This window comes from Coturnix japonica, chromosome 3 (genome assembly GCF_054131305.1).
Source record: "Coturnix japonica strain WE chromosome 3, WE-NBRP24, whole genome shotgun sequence".
Taxonomy (NCBI): Eukaryota; Metazoa; Chordata; class Aves; order Galliformes; family Phasianidae; genus Coturnix; species Coturnix japonica.
Genome location: NC_140665.1, coordinates 35,858,537 through 35,879,493, shown reverse-complemented (window position 1 = coordinate 35,879,493; position 20,957 = coordinate 35,858,537). Strand labels below are relative to the sequence as shown.

Sequence of the window (20,957 nt, the reverse complement as noted above, 5' to 3'; positions counted from 1 at the left end):
TGCTTCGGTTAAAACCAAGAGAAAGGAGGAGAAGACGTCGCAGCCCAGTGGAACGGTTCCTCCGTCTTCTCTTTTGCTGCGACCCGTTTTTACTTGGTCGGCTGCTCGCAGGGGCCGGGGCCGCCGCTCACACGCCTCTTCTCCGCGCTGCCCCGAGGAAAACCCTCCGGGGCGCTGCGGGCACCCGGCACGCCGCCTCCCATCCGCCGCACGGCGGCCACAGCGCGCTCGCTGCCCGCTCTCGGGGCTCCGGCGGGGCGGCCACGGGGCACCCGGCCGGGCCGGGCCGGGGGCGGTGGGCGGAGTAGTGCCCCGTGAGGTCAGCGCCGGACGGGCCAATGAGAGGCGCGGCGCGGCGGAGCCAGGGCGCCCCTCGCGTGGCGGCTGCATGGGGAGGGCGGCGGTGGCGCGGGGCGGGCCGGAGGCGGCAGCGGCGGCGGCGGTGGCAGCAGCGGGGCGAGGGGTCCCGGTTCGCCCCCGCCCACCCGGGGGCCGAGACTAGGGGGCGGTGTCCCGCCCGGCACAGGTGCGGCGGCGCGGGTGGGTGTAGCGCGAGGCGTGGAGCGCCGTGCCCTGCCCCGCTGCCCTTCTCTTGGCGGCGCCCGGCGGGGGATGTGTCGGCCGCCGGGGGCGCGCCGCCCGTGGGAAGCGCGCTGCTAACGCCACCTGGGCGCCGCGGGAGCGCCCGACGAGGAGAGGAGCAAAGCAAAGCAAAGCGGGCGGTGGTGAAGAGTCGCCGGGAGCGAGGCAGGTAGGACAGCGGAACGCCGGTTCGGGAGCGTCTGAGCGCTCCGCTTTGGGTTTTCTTCCTCCTCTACGGGATTGACCGGGTCGGGAGCGCGGCGGGGCCGCCCGCTGTGAAAGTTGCGGCGCCTTCACCTGCTGCCTCCGCTGTTCTGGGGTTCGGGGCGTCGGATCAGCCCCTCCCCACGGGGCGCTGCGCTCCGGGAGCGGCGAGGTGAGGCGGCGGCCGCCCGTGCTGCCCCTCTGTGGGCTCGTCCATCTCGTGGGGCGTGTGCGGAGTGGGAACCGCGGTTGTACAGCGTAGCCTGCCCGTGCTGTACCGTCCCGCGGCGGGTGGCTGCACAGCGCTGCCCGGCTCGACGTGCCGCCCGCTGCCCGCCGGGTGCGCCTTTGCCCCAGCTGGGGCTGCCCCCGCTGCTCCTTGTTCTCTGCCTGGCTCCGTGTCCGGGCGTGGGCTTTGCTGCGGTTCCGCTTCCCCCGTGGGCAGGGTGCGTGAGGCAGCGCTGCCGCCGGTGTTGGGGCAGAGACCGAGTGTTCGTTTGGAGCCGAAGTCGGCCCCGTTCTCTGTGCTGTGTGTGTCGGGGCAGAGAAGCCCGACTGCCCTCACGTGTATGGGGCGATAGAGCTGCTCCTGTGGGTTTCTGCATCGATTCACGGGCTGCCGGTTGCCTTGGATTACTTCTGGAAAAATGCAAATCCCAGCAAATATCTGTGCTGACCATATATAGAAATAGTCACAGGCAGAGGAACTGTAACTTCGATATTACTGACACACTTAGAGAAACTTAAAAGAGGAAAAAAACGGTCCAAACAAAAGCCGGGTTGTCTCGTGAGAATGGTTTTGTTGGAGCGATGTGTATTCCTGTATTTGCACACCACATTGACTGAAAGGCTCATATTTATTTATTTCCTTTTAAGTTATACATACAAACATACCGCAAAGTCAGTGAATGGCCTATTGATTTTCCTTCTTCTGCTGCTGCGGATTTAATTTGACAGTCTGTGGCTTGCTGCCTTGTGTGGGACCAGGGCTGCAGTAGGTAATGCTGCTTTGGCAGAATGGAAGGTGGCTTTAGGCATGGATGTGAGTTAGTGGCCTGTGTGGTGGAGATTCTCTGTGGCATGGAAAAAGTATTGCAGAGGTTGTTAGTGTTGTGTGTCCCGAAAAGTTTTTGTGCTTCTCTTTTTCTTGTTTCTTTTCAGTAGTTATTGCCAGAAGCTTTTACGCACTCAGTATTGCCTTGCAAAGGAATATGGTGATTGCATTTTATAGTTCTGAATCTCACTTGAAGTAATGTGTCCTTACCTTGGTGCCATTCACCTGTTAGCAGGGCAACTTCAGCTTTAGGGACAAAGAATCACTTGACTTGAACTGAAACGCCACAGACTATTCTCTTAGGCTATTCAGGATGTTGCAATCTTGCTGGATCTTAGTAACAAAGCAATGCTCCGGGGATAATCCAGTATGAAATTTGTCCAAATTGCTGCCAGCTCTATCAAAACAGGTTGCACGTTTTCTTCTTCTCTTCTACGTCTGTGTGCTGCTGCCAAACCCAGAAATTGGTTTGCTTCATTCAGAAGCAATAGAACCGAACTTATTATCGAAGCTGTTGTGAGCTGCAAAGCCATGTCATTCTTAAGTAGATGCATTGCAACTTTCTGGAGCAGCTGATTACCTACTTTGTATCATGTATCTGGATACTGTCAAGTACAATCTACTTTAATTTATTTTACTGAAGGAAATTTCAAGTTCATCTTACTGTTGGCAATATATTAATATATTGTTGGATGCAGGCTGTGTTCTAGAGCTGGAGTCTCAGAAGCAGATTTTCATGGTGAAAAGCAACTGTGACTGCACAAAAGATTGCAAATACACTGCTCAGTGGCGTCTGAAATTTCACTTCTAAATAGGAGTGTTAAGGATTCAGATCTCTTGGTTACTGTATAAGCAGGTCTGAAAAACTGTCCCACTTATTTCTCTTTTAATTCTAAAGCTATAGTTACTTCTTTTAACACTCTCCTTCTCTCCCTCTCTAAAATCAGTGCTTGAATTTCAGACTCAGGGCTGCAAATGATTTCAGGACCAAATCCTGAGATGTAGAAGAAAAGAAAAACATCTTGGAAATTTCTGTCAAATAAAACAAAAATGATGGTTCTTGTGTTCATGCCTTCTTCCCTCCCTTATCCTTGCTCCCAGCAGACGGAAAGCTGCATGCCTTCTTTTAGCGTTGACAATTACCATGTTATGCAATGTTATGTGACTGTAGAAGGAAGGGGAAGAGTGCAAAAGGTGCTTGACACTGGAAGAAAGTTTGAAGTGATCTGGATGGTGGTAATTAATTTTGTTTATTATGAAATAATGGCTTATTTGCCATGAAGAAGAGACTGTACTCTCAACAGACAGTGACTTGAAGATGAGGCAAAGTATCTGTGAGGGATATGAAGGCAAAGGAAGTTCTGCTGTGTGGAGATGCATGCTTGCTGAGTTGAGTACGTAATATGATAGAACAGTTTACTAATATTATTAGTATCTCTTACTGTAGTGACAGTTTCTCATTTAATAAAGACTTATAATTAGGCTTTAAAATAGGGAGCAGTATGGAGCCATATGTGGGGGAGGATACACAGTGCCACCTCTGCCAGTACTTTCAGCTATTTTTAAATGTCTTTGTTTGTGCCTATGTAACAAGTGTTTAAATACAAGCTGCAATGAAAAGGAAGAGCCTGTTAACCCCACAAGTGGTCTGTTCTGCAAATTCATTCACTGAGATTGCTGCATTCTCCCTGTCTTCACTCTGATTCCCCTCCCAGAGCAGCCTCATGCCTGGCTGGTGGAACAGGTGAGGCTCTCTCCTCCAGCTTGCAGGTGAATGACTGCAAGTCAGCTACATCTCTGCACAGACAGTGACTCCATCCACCCAACACACAGTGCTGCAGAATGCATGGTGAGCTATGCTCCTGTGGGTGCACAGAAGAATAAAGGAATTCGTTTTATATTTAATCCAAGCCCTGTATGCAATATTTACATTGGGAATTTGTCCCTTTTTTTCTTTTTCTTTTATTTATTTATTTATTTTTTATTTTTTTGCTCTCTTTTGTAGTTATTGTTTTGGGAGAGGACAAGTGCATGCTATGATGTGCTACTCCTTGTGCCTTGGTTGATGCCATTGCAACACAGCCTGTGTGCGAGGCTAGCTAGGAACCTCAGCAAAGGCAGGAAAAGCCATTATCCTGAGCATAACCTGTTGAAATTGCTGTGTGGAAAATAGAGGATGGAGGATTAACCCTCTCATCTATTCCGAGCATGTGGTTTCATGGTGGAGGGATCAATTAGTGTAAAGAAAGGCAGGCTTAAGTGAATTGCTTCATTAAATGTTTGCAAACTGAAGGCAAGGGCTTTACTGGAGGAGGCTGAAATATCTAATTTATATTATAAATGATAAATATTCAATTACTGGAATGAGAGCTAGGGGAAGTTTGGTGCTTATGGAAATTAACCTCAATTGAGATAGGGGCAAAGAAACATCTGAGAGCACAACTACATCATAGATGATAGGAAAATGCTGCTACTGATTGGTGTTCATACCTTTCTTACTGGATCCTGTGCTTTCCTTCTGAAGTAGCCAAAACAGAAATTGAACAGTTTAATTTAGAAATGCAGCTAGATCCCGGGTTTTGCTCACTAGAGCAGCTCAGTGCACCAGGGCAGGTCTGTGTCACTGAGCTCTGTGCCACTTGGTGTTCAGTCCCTTGCATGGTTGCTGCCATGTGCTTGTGCCTGGCATTGGTGCCAGCTTGTAGCGAGTCATTGTCTGGCAGTGAATGCCATTCAGGGTGGTCAGGTTATTTTAACATTTGATGGAGTCATGCTCAAAAATGAGTGTTATGGATTATTATTATTTATTTTTTTTTTTTCTGAATGAGAAGCCAATGTGATTACATGCAAGGATAACTGGTGTGTGTAGTTGATAATCTGACCTTGTGTGCTCCCAGTATAATTCCAATGGGAGGAACAGAGATATCATATGAAAAAGTTTATAATGCGAAGAAGTTTGAAGGTTCACCCTTTCTTCATCCTCTATGAATTCATAAGCAAATGGAGTGGGTGAAAAATATATTTTATATAAATATTTATACGTATTTCTCACTCACTTCCCATTTGTTTATATTTATATATAAAGAAACATATTTACAAAACACATATATATGCTCTGTGTGTATATACATAATTGCTTAGAGTTTCTATGATAATGTTCTGGTATGCCCCTCTTTTGGTAAACAGAATAACTGCTCATAGATGCTGAGATTAGATCAAAGCTTTTTTTTTTTTTTTTTTTTTTTTGTAGTGTTATTTGACTATTTCTCTAGCAGTGCTTGTGTATGCCATTCTGCCTGTTACTACCTTCCTTGCAAGTGCTGCTTGTGATGGAGCTGAAGATTGAGAGCTTTGCATGGGCCCTAGAATTCTACGTGTGGCATAAAGACCCCTCTTCCCTGGCCACGTCTGCAGATTGTCACGGTACACATTGTACCACAGTCCCTTTACTCTTGCTGTATTTCTAAACAGGAAATGGCCCCTCCAGCATCCAGGACTCCTGGTTTTTGAGAAATCTTAGCATTCCTGCATGTAGGTCAGAGGTATCATCTGCAGGAAATAACCCGGATGGTCTTGAAAGGAAAAAGTGCTGTATATTATCTACAAGGATTTATAAAAAGAGCTCAGAGGGGCAATCTGCCATGAGCCTTTGACTCTATCATTCCATTATAAAATAAGTAAATTTATTGACTTCAGTAATTATGTATTTTCTGCTCCTAGAAACTCACATTACTAAGGAAGTCACTCTTAAGAAATCTTAATAAGTACGTAGAGAAGCAGCAAATCAATTCACTGCTTTAAGCCTTGCATTATAAACAGTTGTGTGAAGCCACACTGCTTTTTATAGGAATAAAAATTTAAATCTAAAAACCAATGACAAATCTCTCAGAAACCTTAAATACCTCATAGAGGGTACTGCACTGCAACAAAAACAAATAATTGGGTGAGATAATAGAAGTTTCAGTGTAGAATATTAATTACTATTTTGGTTTCATGTGACCTGGAAAGCATTTAACAGCTTCATGGCTATTACTCAGGAGTGAGAGCGCACAGGTCATTATCTTGAAGCAACACACTTGCATTCACTAAAAATGCAAAGGACATTAGCAAATGCGAAATGCTGGAACAACAATGTCAAATCCATAGAGAAAAGTATTCAATTCTCTTTCCTTTTGCTGGTACAGTGGAGCTTGTTCCACCGGATGCCATTATTTACAGATGCACGCACATCCTCGCATTCTCATAGGACTTGCTGAAATACCACAGGGGCTGGGTGCAAATGGAAGCATTCAAGCAGCAACACTCCACATGTTTTGAAATCTAGAGTATGAGTTTTCCTTATAGGATTTAGTGACACAAAAGACTCGGTTTTATAGCTTTGAGTTTGGTGGTGGTCACCTGTTCATATTCTCACCTCTTTCATTTTAACCAGATTTTTTTTAACACTATTTCATATTTCTCTAGTAAAAATAAATACTATTAATTGCCACTTCTTTTATCATTAATTCTTGAATCAACACAAACTATTGCTATAGCAACAAATCCTTTAGAACTTCACTGCAGACAATTAGTTGAAGAACTCAATCTCCATATATAACAAGCACAATAGTAAGAACTATTGAAAGGAAAAAGGATCTGGCTTTCAAAAAGAGGAGCTATAATACAGGCACTCGAAGTTGTCATGGAAGAACAGAATTTGAAGATTTTCAGAATCATCTTTTTATTAAGCATCTACAGTTGCTGCACAAAAGCGTGTGCTTGCTTCTAACAAAATAATTACAGCATTCTGCAGAATACATCACTCCATGGAGTAATCTGTGGATTTCTCTGTCATTATAATATTTCCTTATAAAATGCTGCCTCTTATCCTAGGATGACTCTTCTTCAGTCTTAACAGCGGATATATGGCGAAACTCTAGGTATGTTTTAGGACTTTGAGTGACTGAGGGAACTGGGAGTGTTTAGTCTGTGGAAGAGGAGGCTGAGTGGAGACCATATTGCTCTCTTCCAATAGTGGAAAAGTGCTTACAGCGAGATCAGGGTTGGTCTCTTCTCACTGGTGGCAGGTGACAGGATGAGGGGAAATGTCCTCATGATATGCCAGGGTAAGTTTAGGTTGGATATCAGGAAAAACTTCTTTACAGAAAGGGTTGTTAAGCACTGGAATAGGCTCCCTGGGGAGGTGGTTGAGTCACTGTCCCTGGATGTGTTTAAAAGCCATTTGGATGTGGTGCTCAGGGACATGATTTAGCAGAGGGTTGTTAGGGTAGTAGGTTAGGTTGTGGTTGGACTTGATGATCTTTAAGGTCTTTTCCAACCTGAGTGATTCTGTGACTAGCTTGGCATTTAATGACCCAAATTTTTGAAGTCAGAATTATATAGTGCTTTCCGTTCACTTTTTTCACCAGTTGGAGACATGCTTCTCTTTTGTGTTAGAATGAAAAGGATTGCTTTTTCATTTTTGCTTCGTGATGTGTCTTGATGATGGACATGTAAGGGAAGTTATACATATGTATATGTATATATACAAAGGTCAGGAGGCATGAGGGGTGTGTAATTCTCAAATAGATGAGGAACAATGTATACACATTGTTCTAGAGAGGTGAGCAGAATGCAAGTCTTGGACTTTGGTTGGTCTTATAGTTTGTTACAAAGTTTGAAAGCTTATACGTTTTCAAGGGGAGCTAAGGTTCTGAGGATATTGATTGAGAGGAAGTAAGTTATGAGTGAGCATAAGGATAGATGAAAGATAAGAACAAGAAAATTGCCAATTAAGGAAATGTAAAGACTTAAAGCAGAGCTGATGTTTATAGGGAGAAAGCCTTACAGTAATATTCTGAAACTTGTGCATGTGTGGAACAGAGAAAAAAGGTAAAAGAGCCAAATAAATAGAACAACCAGATTCCAGCTACTGAATGAAAAACTTACCTGTGGGGAGGGATCCTGGGAAGTATGTGGCAGGCTCCTGGGGAGAAAGGGACCTGTTTTTATGCACCTTTGCTTATCAGTGAAGTGGGTGGAAACTTCATAATGGCAATTCTTTGAGTGTGAAGGCTGATTCTTTTGTATACAATTAAGGCGTGTCTCCTTATGCTTAGTGTCCCTGTGCTCCACTAGACCTTTTCCTGTTCTCCTAGCCAGACTGTTAACCTTGTGAGTAACAGTTGGTAAATGACAAATGATAAAAAAATATCATTCCATGGAAGACCATATCTCAGCTGTTTTCTTTCATCAGAAAATCTTTTCTTCTTTGATAGTGTTCCAGGCATAACATCACTGTTTTCAAGCAGTATGTCTCATCCCTTGATTGCTCCCCTTTTTAATAGAGTTCTCTTTTTTTCTGAGAAGTCTTAAAATTTCAAAACAAAAACTTTTGAAACATTACAAAAAGTTACAGTGAAACAATGCTAGGAGTGTTTTACTTACAGGATTTTTAGAAGTCAAATAATTCTTGGAATACATATGTAAAAATCTTTTTAAATGCCTGCTACAGAAAGCACCTCCCAGTAAACTGAGAATGAGGAAAGTCACTTTGTTAAAACATCTGTAAAGAAGCACTGAATATGTGAAGAACTGAAGTTATTTGTTGGGTCTGTAGCCACCAAAGTAAATTCAGGGAAGAAATTTAAGTCTGATGAGGTGACTTCAGGGTATAGAATTATGTTTATTTCAAGTTACTCCAGTTATGTTTTAGTAAGTTTTTGTATTAAAAGCTTACATTTCCTGTAGAAAGAGATGGAGAAGATAACTATGTTGGATATAAGGATGTTGGTCTTCTCTGGAAGGCAGATGATCTCCAGTCTGGATGTTTAAAGTTAATGAGGAAAGGCTTTGGAATGAACATCACTGTATGTGAGAGAAACAAAAAGGTCTATACTGAAGCAGAAAGTTGGAAGGGATGACTTTCAGATGTGTGTAGAAGGGAATCTTATAGGAATACAATTGAAAGGGTAAAGTGTTACGATGTAGGAAATTGTTGCTTAAGAAATAATACTGTACAATGCAGAGGGAACTAATGTAACAAAAAAAGAAAAAAAATGTATCTCCCTTTCTGTAAGCTGCAGATCAGTAGCTAATGGCTACTGATGGTGTTGCAGGAAGTGTCGTTGGTTACACTTTTCCTTGGTCTTAGAGTGCAGTGGGATGGTGGAATACATCAACAATCTTGGCAATATTTGACATTGCTGTTGATAGACTATCACAGGTGTGTGCTACAGCCAAATGTTTTCTGCTTCAGTCATATGTGCTCGAGAAGCAAAAGAAGTGTGTAGTAAGGCTTCAAAATAAAAAATAGGAGTGATCGTTGCTTTTCCTCCCATTCTGTATCTTCACCTAAAACATTTGGTTGCTTTGTGATAGCAAGTATATGGAAGATGGAGATGCTTGTGAAGATGAATTGTACTTTTCAGAGGAAGCAGAAGGTGTTTATACTATTCACTACTGAATTAGTAATTTTTATTCTTACTCAGCTTGGTGAAAGCTGTGTTTGTTTGCTAAAGGGAATGCCAAAAAGGCAAAAAATGTGCAAGCAAATTGAAAAAAAGGTTTATAAAATAGCAGTGGGTTTGTTCATCCTTGAAAATTGGTAGGAGAACAGGAAAAATAAACCAAAAAACCTCTCAACCAGTGTTTAAAGACTGTCCAGAAAAAGATGATTTTCTGCTACAGCGTAACTAGAAATGTCTAGCTTTCTTATTCAGCTATATTAGCTTGAGTGTTTCCAGCCTGTACTAAACTCTCATAGATGCAAGAGCCAACAGTGTTTTCCTCCTAAGCACATTTGATTTTTCTGAGTGTACAATACAAGTACAATACACCACATCACAAATTTATATGAACCTGTAAAAAGCTACTGTGATTCTGTCCCAGTGCTTTGAGAACTGATGAGTTTTTGTACTGATTTCAAGTTTTTAGACTTGCATACAGAAATGCAAGATATCAGTTGGTTATTCTTTAGGTAAAATTTTCAATGAAGTATTCATTCAAATCTATGTATTTATTTTATTACTGTGATTCTGAAGATTAAATTTTATCTAAGCCACGTTTGCCCCTAAATACAGCCTAAGTGATCCACTGTTAAAAGCCCACTCTTTAAAGTCACAAAGAAAAGAGTTTTAAAGCTGTTTACTTCTCTAGTTTGGGTAAGAAAAATGTCATTTGTCAAATTCACTTCTGCATTGTGTCATGTGTTACCATCTGTGAATAAACTATTGAAGGTGAATAGATAGTGTGATTTTTACTAGTGTTGTTTTTCTCTTGTTTTCCCCCCAAATAACAGGATTAGGTTACAAAAAGAAATAATGATTCTGGGATGACATTCTATTAGGAGTGCTAAGCAAGCACTCATGCTAGCTTGTCATATTTGCAACTTAAGAAAATGGAGGTTTGAAAATGAATATGATCACATAAGTTGTTTGCAAGAATAAAATAAATGATCTTTTCCTTGAAAAAATTTTTAAGTACTGATTGCTCTTTAATGTAGCTATATATCAAGCTACAAGAGATCAGACAATATTAGCATGCAGAGATCTTATTCTTGTTATATCAGTTTGAAGCTTTCCATGGTACAGTGACTCATCTGGCAGGCCAGTATCTTTCTCTGTGTCAGATCTCATCAACTGATTTCACTTGATAAGATGTTTGGGTCAGTTTTTGTTTATTTCCAGGCGTAATACACTTATTTTACAATAGTCACATTTTTTTTTGCTCCTCCTTCTCTTATAATGGTTTGCAGTTATTATTTTATGGTTGTCCTAGAGCTTGAAGATTCTTTAAAATAAGTAGAATATATACTTTTCTTTTGTGAGGTGGTACCATTTTATTCATATAGGCTATGAAATGGGTTGGCTAAGAATTTATTTATATTGTGTGTTGATTTATGTGACATGGACAGTTGAATACTATGAATGCTTGTGTTATAGGCTGTTGTGGTTGTGTGACTTGCCTCACCCTGGTCCTGCATTCAAGGCTGTAGTTGGAATCAGGTATTACAGTGTTGTTAAGTTTCTGAATATTAATACTGGGTGGATTGTGAAATTCAGGGATACTCAGAGTTTTCTATTGACTGTTTGAAATTTACAGTTTTTTTTTTTCTCCTTGATTTCTTTGTTTTACTACATTAAAAATAACAGGTAGTCTTTTACTGCATTTTTCAGTTGGTAATGCTGCTGTTCCTGATCACAAACCCTTAGGTTTTTCACACTGAGGATTTACTGACATGTGGGTTGAGTCTCCAGTATTAAATAGTTATTTTCTTCATAGATCCCGTGAGGTTCTGCACCTAACTTATGGCCTGTTCTAGGTTTGTATCTGTCGTATAGGGAATGCAGGATTATTACCACACTGTTTTTGATAGAAGTAATGAGGCACAAGCCCTACTAAAAAATAATAATTTAAAAAAAAAATTCTGTGAGAAATAGAAAGTTAAAGGTGATAAACTGTGTGTGGGTCTAAACCTATATACTAAAAAATTACAGCGCCCCCTAACCACTGTGCTGATTGTTCCAGACTGTTAAAGAGCAGTGGATGCATGTAGAAAAGATACTCTCAGCATGTTTTACTACTTCATTGAGGTTATACCTAAGAGGTAAAACACTAAGAGGATGTGATCATAAATTTGATGTCTGTATGTATGTACCATCTGGCTATTTCCATCTGTTCTGTTTTGTAAATAGTAAAGAAGCATTTTGAAAGATGTGGGGTGAAACTTATCACAGCTGAGTTAAGGTTGTTTACTTCATATTTGGGCAAATCTGAGTTTTCACTTGAGCCTAGACTTTTCTTCCTTTTTTGGGCTTAGATAATAGAAAATACAGTTTACTCTACTTTGCTCCGTTTTACTTAAATGTAACTTCTAACTTTTTTCAGCTTTCCAATAGGAACAGTTCAAAAAGCCCCACTACCAAAACCACAATTCTCTTCTAGTAAAAATAGAGCACAAGGCTAAGTTCTAGAAACATGTAGCCAGGCAGTCGTGTTTGAAGTAGTGAGATGTACTAAGTGTACAAAACATACTTCAAGGCATGTCCTAATCAACTTAAACAAAATAAATTGAAATAAATTTACCAAACTATTTGCAGCAGTTAAATTATATTAATTTAAATAGGATTAAAACTTTAATATGTGTAGCTATTTTCATGTCAAGATAAGCTTAGGCAATATTCTTCCTCTGATCCCAGTTCACAGTAACAAGCAGGCTGGAATGCTTCACTTCAGAGCTTGTTTCTTTTAGTTCTAGTCTCACATTTCTGTTCTCCTTCTGGTTACCTCTGTAATTTTTCTGAATGTGCTTTTTTGTATTATTTTTTGTATGTATTAGCAAGTCTGGCTCAGAGACAGTGACCCATATCTCCACCTATATCTGTATATGAATTCATTCATTCATTGAGAGAATTATAGAACTTGAACAAATATTTCAAAAAGCAAATTAATTACGAAATCATCATCATAGTATCATAGTTTGTGTGGGTTGGAAGGGACCTTAGAGGTCATCGAGTCCAACCCCCAGGATTCGAGCCCCCTGTGTAGCAGAGCAGCACTTCTACCACTTGCGCCACAGGGGGGATTCAAACCCGGGCCTACCGGTGTTGCAACGTGGCATTCCTACCACTGCAGCACCGGTGCACACAATCATGAAAGATTGATATCTACAGCCACAGGTAGAATTTTTTTCATGCATGTGCACAAGAGAGTTAGTAGAACTTTACTGTAAATACACACGAAGCATTAGAGAATCTTGAGTGACATGGTTTGCATGTACCATATCACTCAAGAGCTGAAGTTCTCCAGAATAAACCCCAATTGTATGGTACATGTAAGACTAGGTAATCTTTTTGAATTGGCCTGCAAAAGTGAAAGGTCCTTGTTTAAAATACTGCTTTAGCAGGAGTAGGGTTAACTATGGGTTTGTGATGCCTGGGAGCTTTTTCTTTCTCCGGCAAAACTTATACTTGGAGAATGCTACGTGAAAGCTGAGTAACATATGTGAAAGCTGATTAATATACAGAAGAGAGAGAGGGGCATTTGTTCACTTCTGTCAGTTAAACGATTTTCAACAATTTACTGAAACACTGAGATTAAAGTTAGTAGATTAATATCCAAGTAGTAGAGTATCAAAGCTTTACCTTGCTACTAAATTCTTTCTATCTGGTTTAGTGAGATGTTAGGTTCAGTTGATCTGTTAAAGTGGATTTCAGAAGTATCACCTAAATATGTGAATCTCCATAATTATAGCTCAGAATGCTTTAAAATGGATAAATGATTATTAAAATTTATTGTAAAGCTTTGTACTAATGTACTAAGTGACCTGTTACAAAATAATCGAGTACTTGCTAGCCAGTGAAAGTTTAACTAAACTGATGCTAATATAAAGTTCACTCAAATCAGAAATTTTAGTCAAGAAAAAGATACTGAAATATGAAGGTCATTCATGAATTCATAATGTGGCAGGAAGATGCTCACAGTGTGTTTGACTGAAGATGCAGTTTTACTGTCCACACAATATCTGCACTTGCATACAAAACAGCTGTAGGAGCATCACAATGTTAATGTTAAAGAGCTTAATGGATGTTAAAGAGCTTTTAATGCAAGGAAATGTGGGTTTGAATTAGTTGCATCTTACTAGCAGTCATAACTTGTCAGTCTTTGTCTCCTGTAAGATCATCATCAATTTTCTACAGAGCACCTAGTATATATACTTGTGTTCTGCTAGTGCTCAGGATTTTAGATAGCTGTACATGAAGCTTTTCAGTCCTCTTGGTGGTGTTGAAAAAAAGAAGAAAAATGGAAGGACTGGTGGACAGATAATGTAGACGGACCATACCAACTGCTGTTTCCCTTTAGCGCGCTGTTAGTGTCCCTTACTGCACTCCTTCTGTGTTGTTTCTTATCTTTCTTGGAGGAAAGTTGCTAAAAGTATCTGCTGAGTATTACAAATTTCACTTTGAAAAACAAAGTGCTTATTCAGGTTATTCTCTTATATCTTAATCAATTTCCCTTTATAATAAATATCATAAGTATCGAGGTGAGAATTCCCACGTTGATATTTGAGTTTTGGCTGCTGATCCTTTATATTGTTGTAATAATAGTGAGCCTTAAGTTTACAAAAGTTCTTATGCTGCAGAGCAGCTTTGTTGTGTAATGACTTCTGTACAGACACCTGAGAGAAGTAACTCTGGTCTGAAGAATTTGTTTACTCTTCTTACAAAGCCTGTAAAAATTAATTAGTCAGCTAACTACAACCAAGGGAACTTTACTGATTTCTCAAGAGATGGCCAGTGAATCTTGGTAGTTCACAACATCTGTATTTCCACCTCAGGAAACTTTCTAACTCTTTAGTCAACAAACAAGCACAATTAATATGATAAGTATATCTGAGGAAAGTAAGTTGGTGATAAGTGAGTTAAAATACATACTAAGGTTTTGGGAGATCTCATACAAGGGAAAAAGGTAGAATTAAGGTTGATGTTGAAAGATTATTTTTTTTTTTCTTTATTTGAAGACATGATGTTTAAGCTTTGAAGTGAAAAGCTTTGTCCTTTGTGGTCAGGGATATTGCCTTAAGTGGGGTATTCTCTGGCTCCTCTCAATCAGAGTGACAGGGCTATTCTGAGTTATGTAGATTGTCAGTACTCTCCTGCTCAATAGCTATTGCTGTAATCGGGGTGAAAAGAGTTCCTCCATATGCTGGCACAAATTGAGCTTTTTTTTTTTTTTTTTTTTTTTTCCCCTCTCCTCTCTGTTTGTCTGCTCTTTGCAGAAGGGATTCCTGCACTGGGCTGCAGTTGCAGACCTCCTCTAGAAGCGCATGAGTCTGGCAAGCCAGCAGAAAGTGAGAATGTGGGCAAGAATTGCCAGACCATCACAGTCCATTAATTTTACCTTAATTATACTTTGGGTTATGATTAATACAGGTCATTGCTGCCTGGTCACATTGTAGATCATGCTGAATATTGTACGAAGACAAGTACAGCTCCTCTAAGTCGTTTTGACTCCTTGGCTTAAACAATCATTGTTTAAACAGGGTAAGGAAACTGTTTATTTTAAAAATATTTCCAAGAAGTTCTAATCCCCTTTTGGGGTAAATGGAAGTGTTTCTGCTCTGAGATTACTTTCAACGGTAAAAAGAAAGCAGGTTAAATATAGGAAAGGTAACAGAAGAGCTGTTCTTCTTTCTCAGTAAGTCAAGGATCAAAATTTCTTGTATTGGGCTGACCAAGTCTTTAGCCCAAAGGCTAGGCAAAAGTTGCATTGATGAGTTGACCAGGCTAGAAGTATGTACATGAGAAAGAGGTGTGCAGAAAACACTGGACTTGGAGTACTTAGATGCTGACTAGCTTCTGCCAAACTTGCATTTCTTCAATAGGAGCTTTACTAGATAAGAAGGGAGAAGTCATTAGTTTAGGGTGCATTGTTTATTTGTCATACAGGTCAGGTGTTTGGTTCTGAGGAGTTTCCCCGGAGTCTGCCCCAGACATACACCTTTTCTGGTCTGCAGCACCTACCAGCTATGGTTATGCTTTGTGTAACCAGCTAGCAAGAACTTACCAGCGCATCTTTCTTTCTGTCCTATTGGCAATTCAGATATTTTATTTCTTTGTTTCATGCTATGCAGTATAGCTTTGATGGGATGGTCCAGTACCCATGTGTCGTGGTCAAGGAAGAGTTACTCAGGAGTGTCTTGAGAGGCTGCTGTTCTGCTGCAATGATCCTAACATCACCATGCTGATTGCCAAGCAGTTTGCCAAGTGCATACTTTGTGTCCTAGAGTCTTCAGGGGATCTGTTGTGTCTGGAGGTGTGTGACTATGAAACAGAGCAGTTCTGAAGCTGCCTTGGGTAGTCTGCCCTGCAAGGGAAGAGGTAAAACTGTGGCCAACAGTCTCTACATACCTTGTTCCTATTCATTGTTCATAGTCTTTTGAAAAAAAATCCTGTAATTTGAAACTTGTTCTTGGGAAGATGGAAATGTACGCGTGAACTCACAGGTTCTCACCTCAGTTACCATGTAGAGTGATAATTGTAAGCTATGTGCATGGACCTTTCTTCCAAATCTAAGTCTATTCTCATGACTTTTCCTAGTAAACTGAGTATAACAGATTTGTTTGATAGTAGATCATTCCGTCTAGACTCTGTTTTGCCATAAAGCAAACCTAATCGGACCAATAGTAATTCAAATAGAACTAAAATATAAAAATAAAATAAAAAACTGACTTCACAGTTTTATTTAAAAACCAGTAGACTAATACTCAAGAGTAACTTGTGTGTTTATACAATAAAAAGTGCAGAGGATTACAAGACATAAAGACATAAAGCAAATTAATTTATTTACAGGCAAAGCCGTTGCAAAAACCATTTAAGACAAAATCCTTTATGTGTAGTATTAAAAAGGTTCTTTTCTTGGGAATAGTTGGTTTACTGGCACTTTCTTACCACAGTAATGAATAAGGCAATAAATGTGTAAATGTGTGTATGCTAATACAGTTCTGCAACTGCTGCTCTTGCTCAAGGATTGTAGGGGTCTGGCAGTAACTTTCATAAATGGTGGCCGCTGCTCATCTGTGTTAATTATATGGCATAAATGTGGTATGTTTTTTGGAAGCTCAAAATACCTCTCAGCTTCACATACAGTTCCATGAGAGGCTTCTTTCTCATAGGATCAGATGATAGTCTTCCTGCGGCGTTGAACAAGTGAGAGTAAAAGCTCTTTTCACTGTGAGTCTTACATAAGTATTTGTAAAATGATAGAACGAATCTATGCTGGGTTGTTTGGGCACATACACATACTTACAGGTTAACACAGGTATAGGAGTTACACTGTTTTATGTAAGGCTTCCGCTAGTCCCTGCAAGAATAGGAAAATAACGTTAATTAATTGGTCAATAATGGCTTTCTGCAAATGACAACAAACTTTTGCAGCTATATCTAATTCTGTATTACTTGAGTTCAATGACAGAAGCTTTTCTACTCTCTCATATGCATATACTCTTCATTGCCTTGATATCTTAGAGAATTTTGTTCTTGTGTGGAAGTAAACAAAAATGTTCCGTCTCTGCTATTTTAAGCAAGAAGTGGAAACTTTCATAGGTGAAACAAAGACTTGAAATGTAAACTGAAACAGCTTTCAAGTTGAAGTTCAATTTTGGGGTTATAAACTCATTTTGTAAGACTTTACTGGATCTTTATTGCTTCCTTTGAATGTGAGTATGATTGCAAAACACTGTTTGCATTTCTCTGAGGTAATAGAATGGGGTGGATGCTGGCTTGAGAAGGCTGATCAGCCTTCGAAAATTTTACTCTGTAATTCAAAGTCTCTGCTTACTTCTGTGGGGGCAACCAATTAACAAGAATAGCATTTTTATAAAAATTGTGGCTTCTTAATGTTATTTTCTTTGTCTTTGTCTTTTTTTTTTTTTTTTTTTTTCCCCTCATATTTCCTTCACCTGCTGGTTAGTACATCTAGAGTCTTGAAAAACCATAGTCCTAATGAAATCTCTCTTGTGGTGTTAGAAATAACAGAATACAATTATAATATATTCAAAATTTTGCAGGATATTGGCTTTTTACCAGCTGTTACTATATAAATTTTAATTTCTGGCGTGCCTCTTATCAACTCTTATTTTTGATTCTGTGATTGAAGATAAGGTGCCAGCAACGGCATGTCACATTTGATATGCTGCTTTGCCACTGAAATAGTAGGAGAACTATAAAACAATTGTATGAAGCTTGTAACGATCCACATTTGTCACACTGAATACTGAATACCCTTTCCTAGGGTATGAGAAATAAGTTGAACACTTTTTTGATCATGAGATGCTTAAGAGAGATGAATGTCACCAGAACTGATTCAAATGTTGTGTTTAATCCTTTCTTGTCAGTTTGCTGGAATTAACTTTATGCTTAATTCTTGTTCCATAGGAGCAAATGGTATTTCATGAATTCACCCCTACAGAAATAGGGTCCTATTAAACATTTAATGTTGAACTGAAATATCTTCTCAGACTTAGTTTAAACTGTGCCTACTATGTAATTTAAGCATAGTTCAATTTTTCTATAACTTGTTCTTTTTCTCTGTAATTCCCATGTTTATTGAAGTTTTATTTTAGTTAATTACCATTCACAAAATTGAAAAGCTACATCAGATGAGCTGAAGATGTATTGAATTAGATTATTTTTGGGAGCAGCAGGAAGATTGTTATCTTGAATGTCTGGCTTAAATTATTATTATTAATGTAAGCCATTTTGAGTGAGTACTACATAATCTGATAAATGCACTCACTGTACAGAATTTGTTTTGCCAAATACTCTAACATGCTATATTTGAATAATCCAATCTGTTACACACCTGATAAATTCTTGATACTGTTCTCATTTCAATCAGATTTTTCCTTTGAAACATGACTGTAGGGATGGGATTTACATTCTCATAACTAACTCTAGCTTCTAAACTGGAGCTAAAATGTGGGGTTCTAGCGCAGAGGTGATGCCCAAGGCTGGTGATTCCCACAGATACACCACTGTGTATCTGAGATCAGATGAAACTTGGTTCAGTTAGATGGTGTCATTTGTTGATACATATTGGTAAAGTGCTGCATTTGACATTTGTCAACTCTACATACCTTTTATTTGGCTAATCTATACTTATACTGGTAGATATTTTACTAGAAGATGCTTTTACTTGATGTGAGTACTGTAATCTTTCCTCCTTGGCTATGACAGACTAATTTTGCTTATTCTGTTAGACAGATGTTCCTTTGCCATATGGTAGTCTTTTCACAGGCACACACCTGCATTTTCAAATAAGTTGTTACTGTATCTTTCAGTTATTTTCATTTTTTTTTCCTATAAAGCACAATACTTTCAGAACAGTTTATGTCTTTAAAAATAACATACTAATTAAGACAATGGAAATAATTAATGAATGTGATGAGAAGTAGAATGGAGTAAATTGTAAGAACAGGTATTTTTTGTCTTGGAGTGGGAGTAGAAGAATCAAAAATAATTTATTATTATTTAAAGGTCATGCTTTTAGCAACTGGATTACTTTCTTGCAAAACAAGTTTTTATGCCAATTTCAGATATTCATGGGATAACTTGAAAATATCGATTAGAACCTTGGCTTGCAATTGAGACTATGATCAACATCCGGAACTACCTCCAAAAGATGCTTATCAGAAGATAGTAGGCTTTTTTTTTTTTTTTTTTTTTAGTCTATTTGAAACTGCATTGTAATTTAGTGCATTTGACACTGTTGCTTTAAAATGACTTCTGACTCCTGAATGAGCCTTAAGGGAAAAAATCAACACATTGGAAAGCTCTTTTCATTTATTGGTTAGAAAGGAAATGAAATATTTGTAGTTTTTGTTTGCTTAATGCTTCCAGTTGTGTTTGTGGTCTAACAAATCCAATCAACTTTCTTGATCTGAAATGCTTCTTTGAGTAAATGAAACATAATTTATTATTATTATTATTATTATTATTATTATTATTATTATTATTATTATTATTATTATTATTATTATTATTTTAATTTTGGTGGAGGAAGAAATAGGAATACTTACTCAGGAAAAATTGACATGAGCAAGGCTACTTTAGCTCAGGTTGACTTTTTAATCTTTGCCTGAATAACTGCAAGTGATGATAGTTGCTGCTCTGCCTCCTGTACTTGACTTCTCTCTCTAAAGCACGGCCGTTGTTAGCATTGTGTGTCCTGGCTTGTCCAGAAATTAAAGCTGACCCAAAGTAAAAGTGTCTGTGCTATTTCTTTAAAACTGTCCATTTATCAAAAGTGAAGCTTTTGTTTGTGAACTTTGCTTATGTAAGGGAGCCTGAGGATGTACTTGACACCAGTATTTCTACCATTCTAAAGGGAAAAATGAAGCAGTCTGTGGAAGACTGTATACCCACAAGTGCTAAGAAGCTTGAGAGCAGAGGGATGAAGATGTGCTCTTTTCAGTGACCAAGTATGGACTGAAAGTAAAATAAAAGTGTGAGGTAGCTTTGTGGTTGTTAGCTGTTGTCCATAACTGGAAGGGAGAACATTGCTTTACTTGCCTCCTTGTCTCTCCCTGGCTGTAGGTGTCCCAGCACCCCTGGTGCGAGGGGCCAACCTGGTACAGGCATGGGAGGAGGTGTCTAAGGTTGGGCAGCGAGCTTCAGGCTGTGAGCAGGGGGGGATGAAGACATGCAAGGGAAAGAAGCCGAAGCAGTCTGGGACCAAGCTGGACACTTGAGGGAGGGAGGATACAAGTTGTATCTCTTGTTCATAGCTGCTTCCTTTCCTGGAAGGTGGCTTACCTACACTGTCTGGGAGGTGGTGGAAGCATGTGGTTTCAGCAGTCTTTTGGCCCCAAAGGGGAAGGAGAATATCCTTATTTACAGGACAAGTGATCCATTGTTTCTAGTGACTTCTGATACAAAGTGCATAAGTGGTTGTGGGAGCAAGGAATTACATTGGAAACATGCTCATCTCTTCATTACACTAATGAAGGTATCAGTGAAGTATATGTTGAATTGATTGAAAAAAGTCTGCCTTTTCAAAAGAAGCTGTTCAAAAAGAAGTCTGTCTCTTCAGAGCTCTGGAAATAAAGATGAAATCACTGTTTATAGATTTGCCAAAACAACAGATAACTGTAACGCTGTATCAAATGAGTTACACAGGTGAAACAGCCACTCCATAAAATGGAGGATGGCAGACCTCACCCATGGTGCTGAGGATCACAGCCTGAAATGCGTTAAGTTTGAAAGGGCTGGTGACCAAGTCAGGTTCCCCTAGGTGGTGCTGTGGAAGAAAAGGTTAGTGGTATTTCCATAGTCCTTTATATATCTATCAAGGTAGTCAGTCAGTCAAAAACTAATTTCTGTTACTTGTATTTAAAGAAGGGTATCAGGAAAGGGAAGCAGAAATGAACTAGACCAAAAGATGTTAACACTGCAAGTAAGAGAGATGCCTCTGAACAATAAACTTCAGAGCTCAGTTTGCTAACCGAATTGAAGACCGTAACTGTACATGATCATAGTGCAGAGGCATTTTCAGGGTACCAAGCCAAGAATTAAAATATTCTTTGCTCTAGCACTGCATACAAATGCAAGAAGACTGAGAGTGAGGTTTATTTTATTTT

General features: G+C 39.6%; 1 protein-coding gene across 4 annotated transcripts in view; it reads left to right on the top strand.

Moving 5' to 3' along the window:
* The first annotated feature begins 338 nt into the window (after positions 1 to 338).
* The window catches only part of CHRM3 (cholinergic receptor muscarinic 3), a 252,239-nt gene continuing 231,620 nt past the window's right edge, over positions 339 to 20,957 (top strand). For all 4 annotated transcript variants that reach the window (XM_085541292.1, XM_085541291.1, XM_085541290.1 and 1 more), the window contains exon 1: positions 339 to 751. The gene's annotated coding sequence lies outside the window, so the exon portion shown is untranslated. The remainder of the gene's footprint in view (positions 752 to 20,957) is intronic.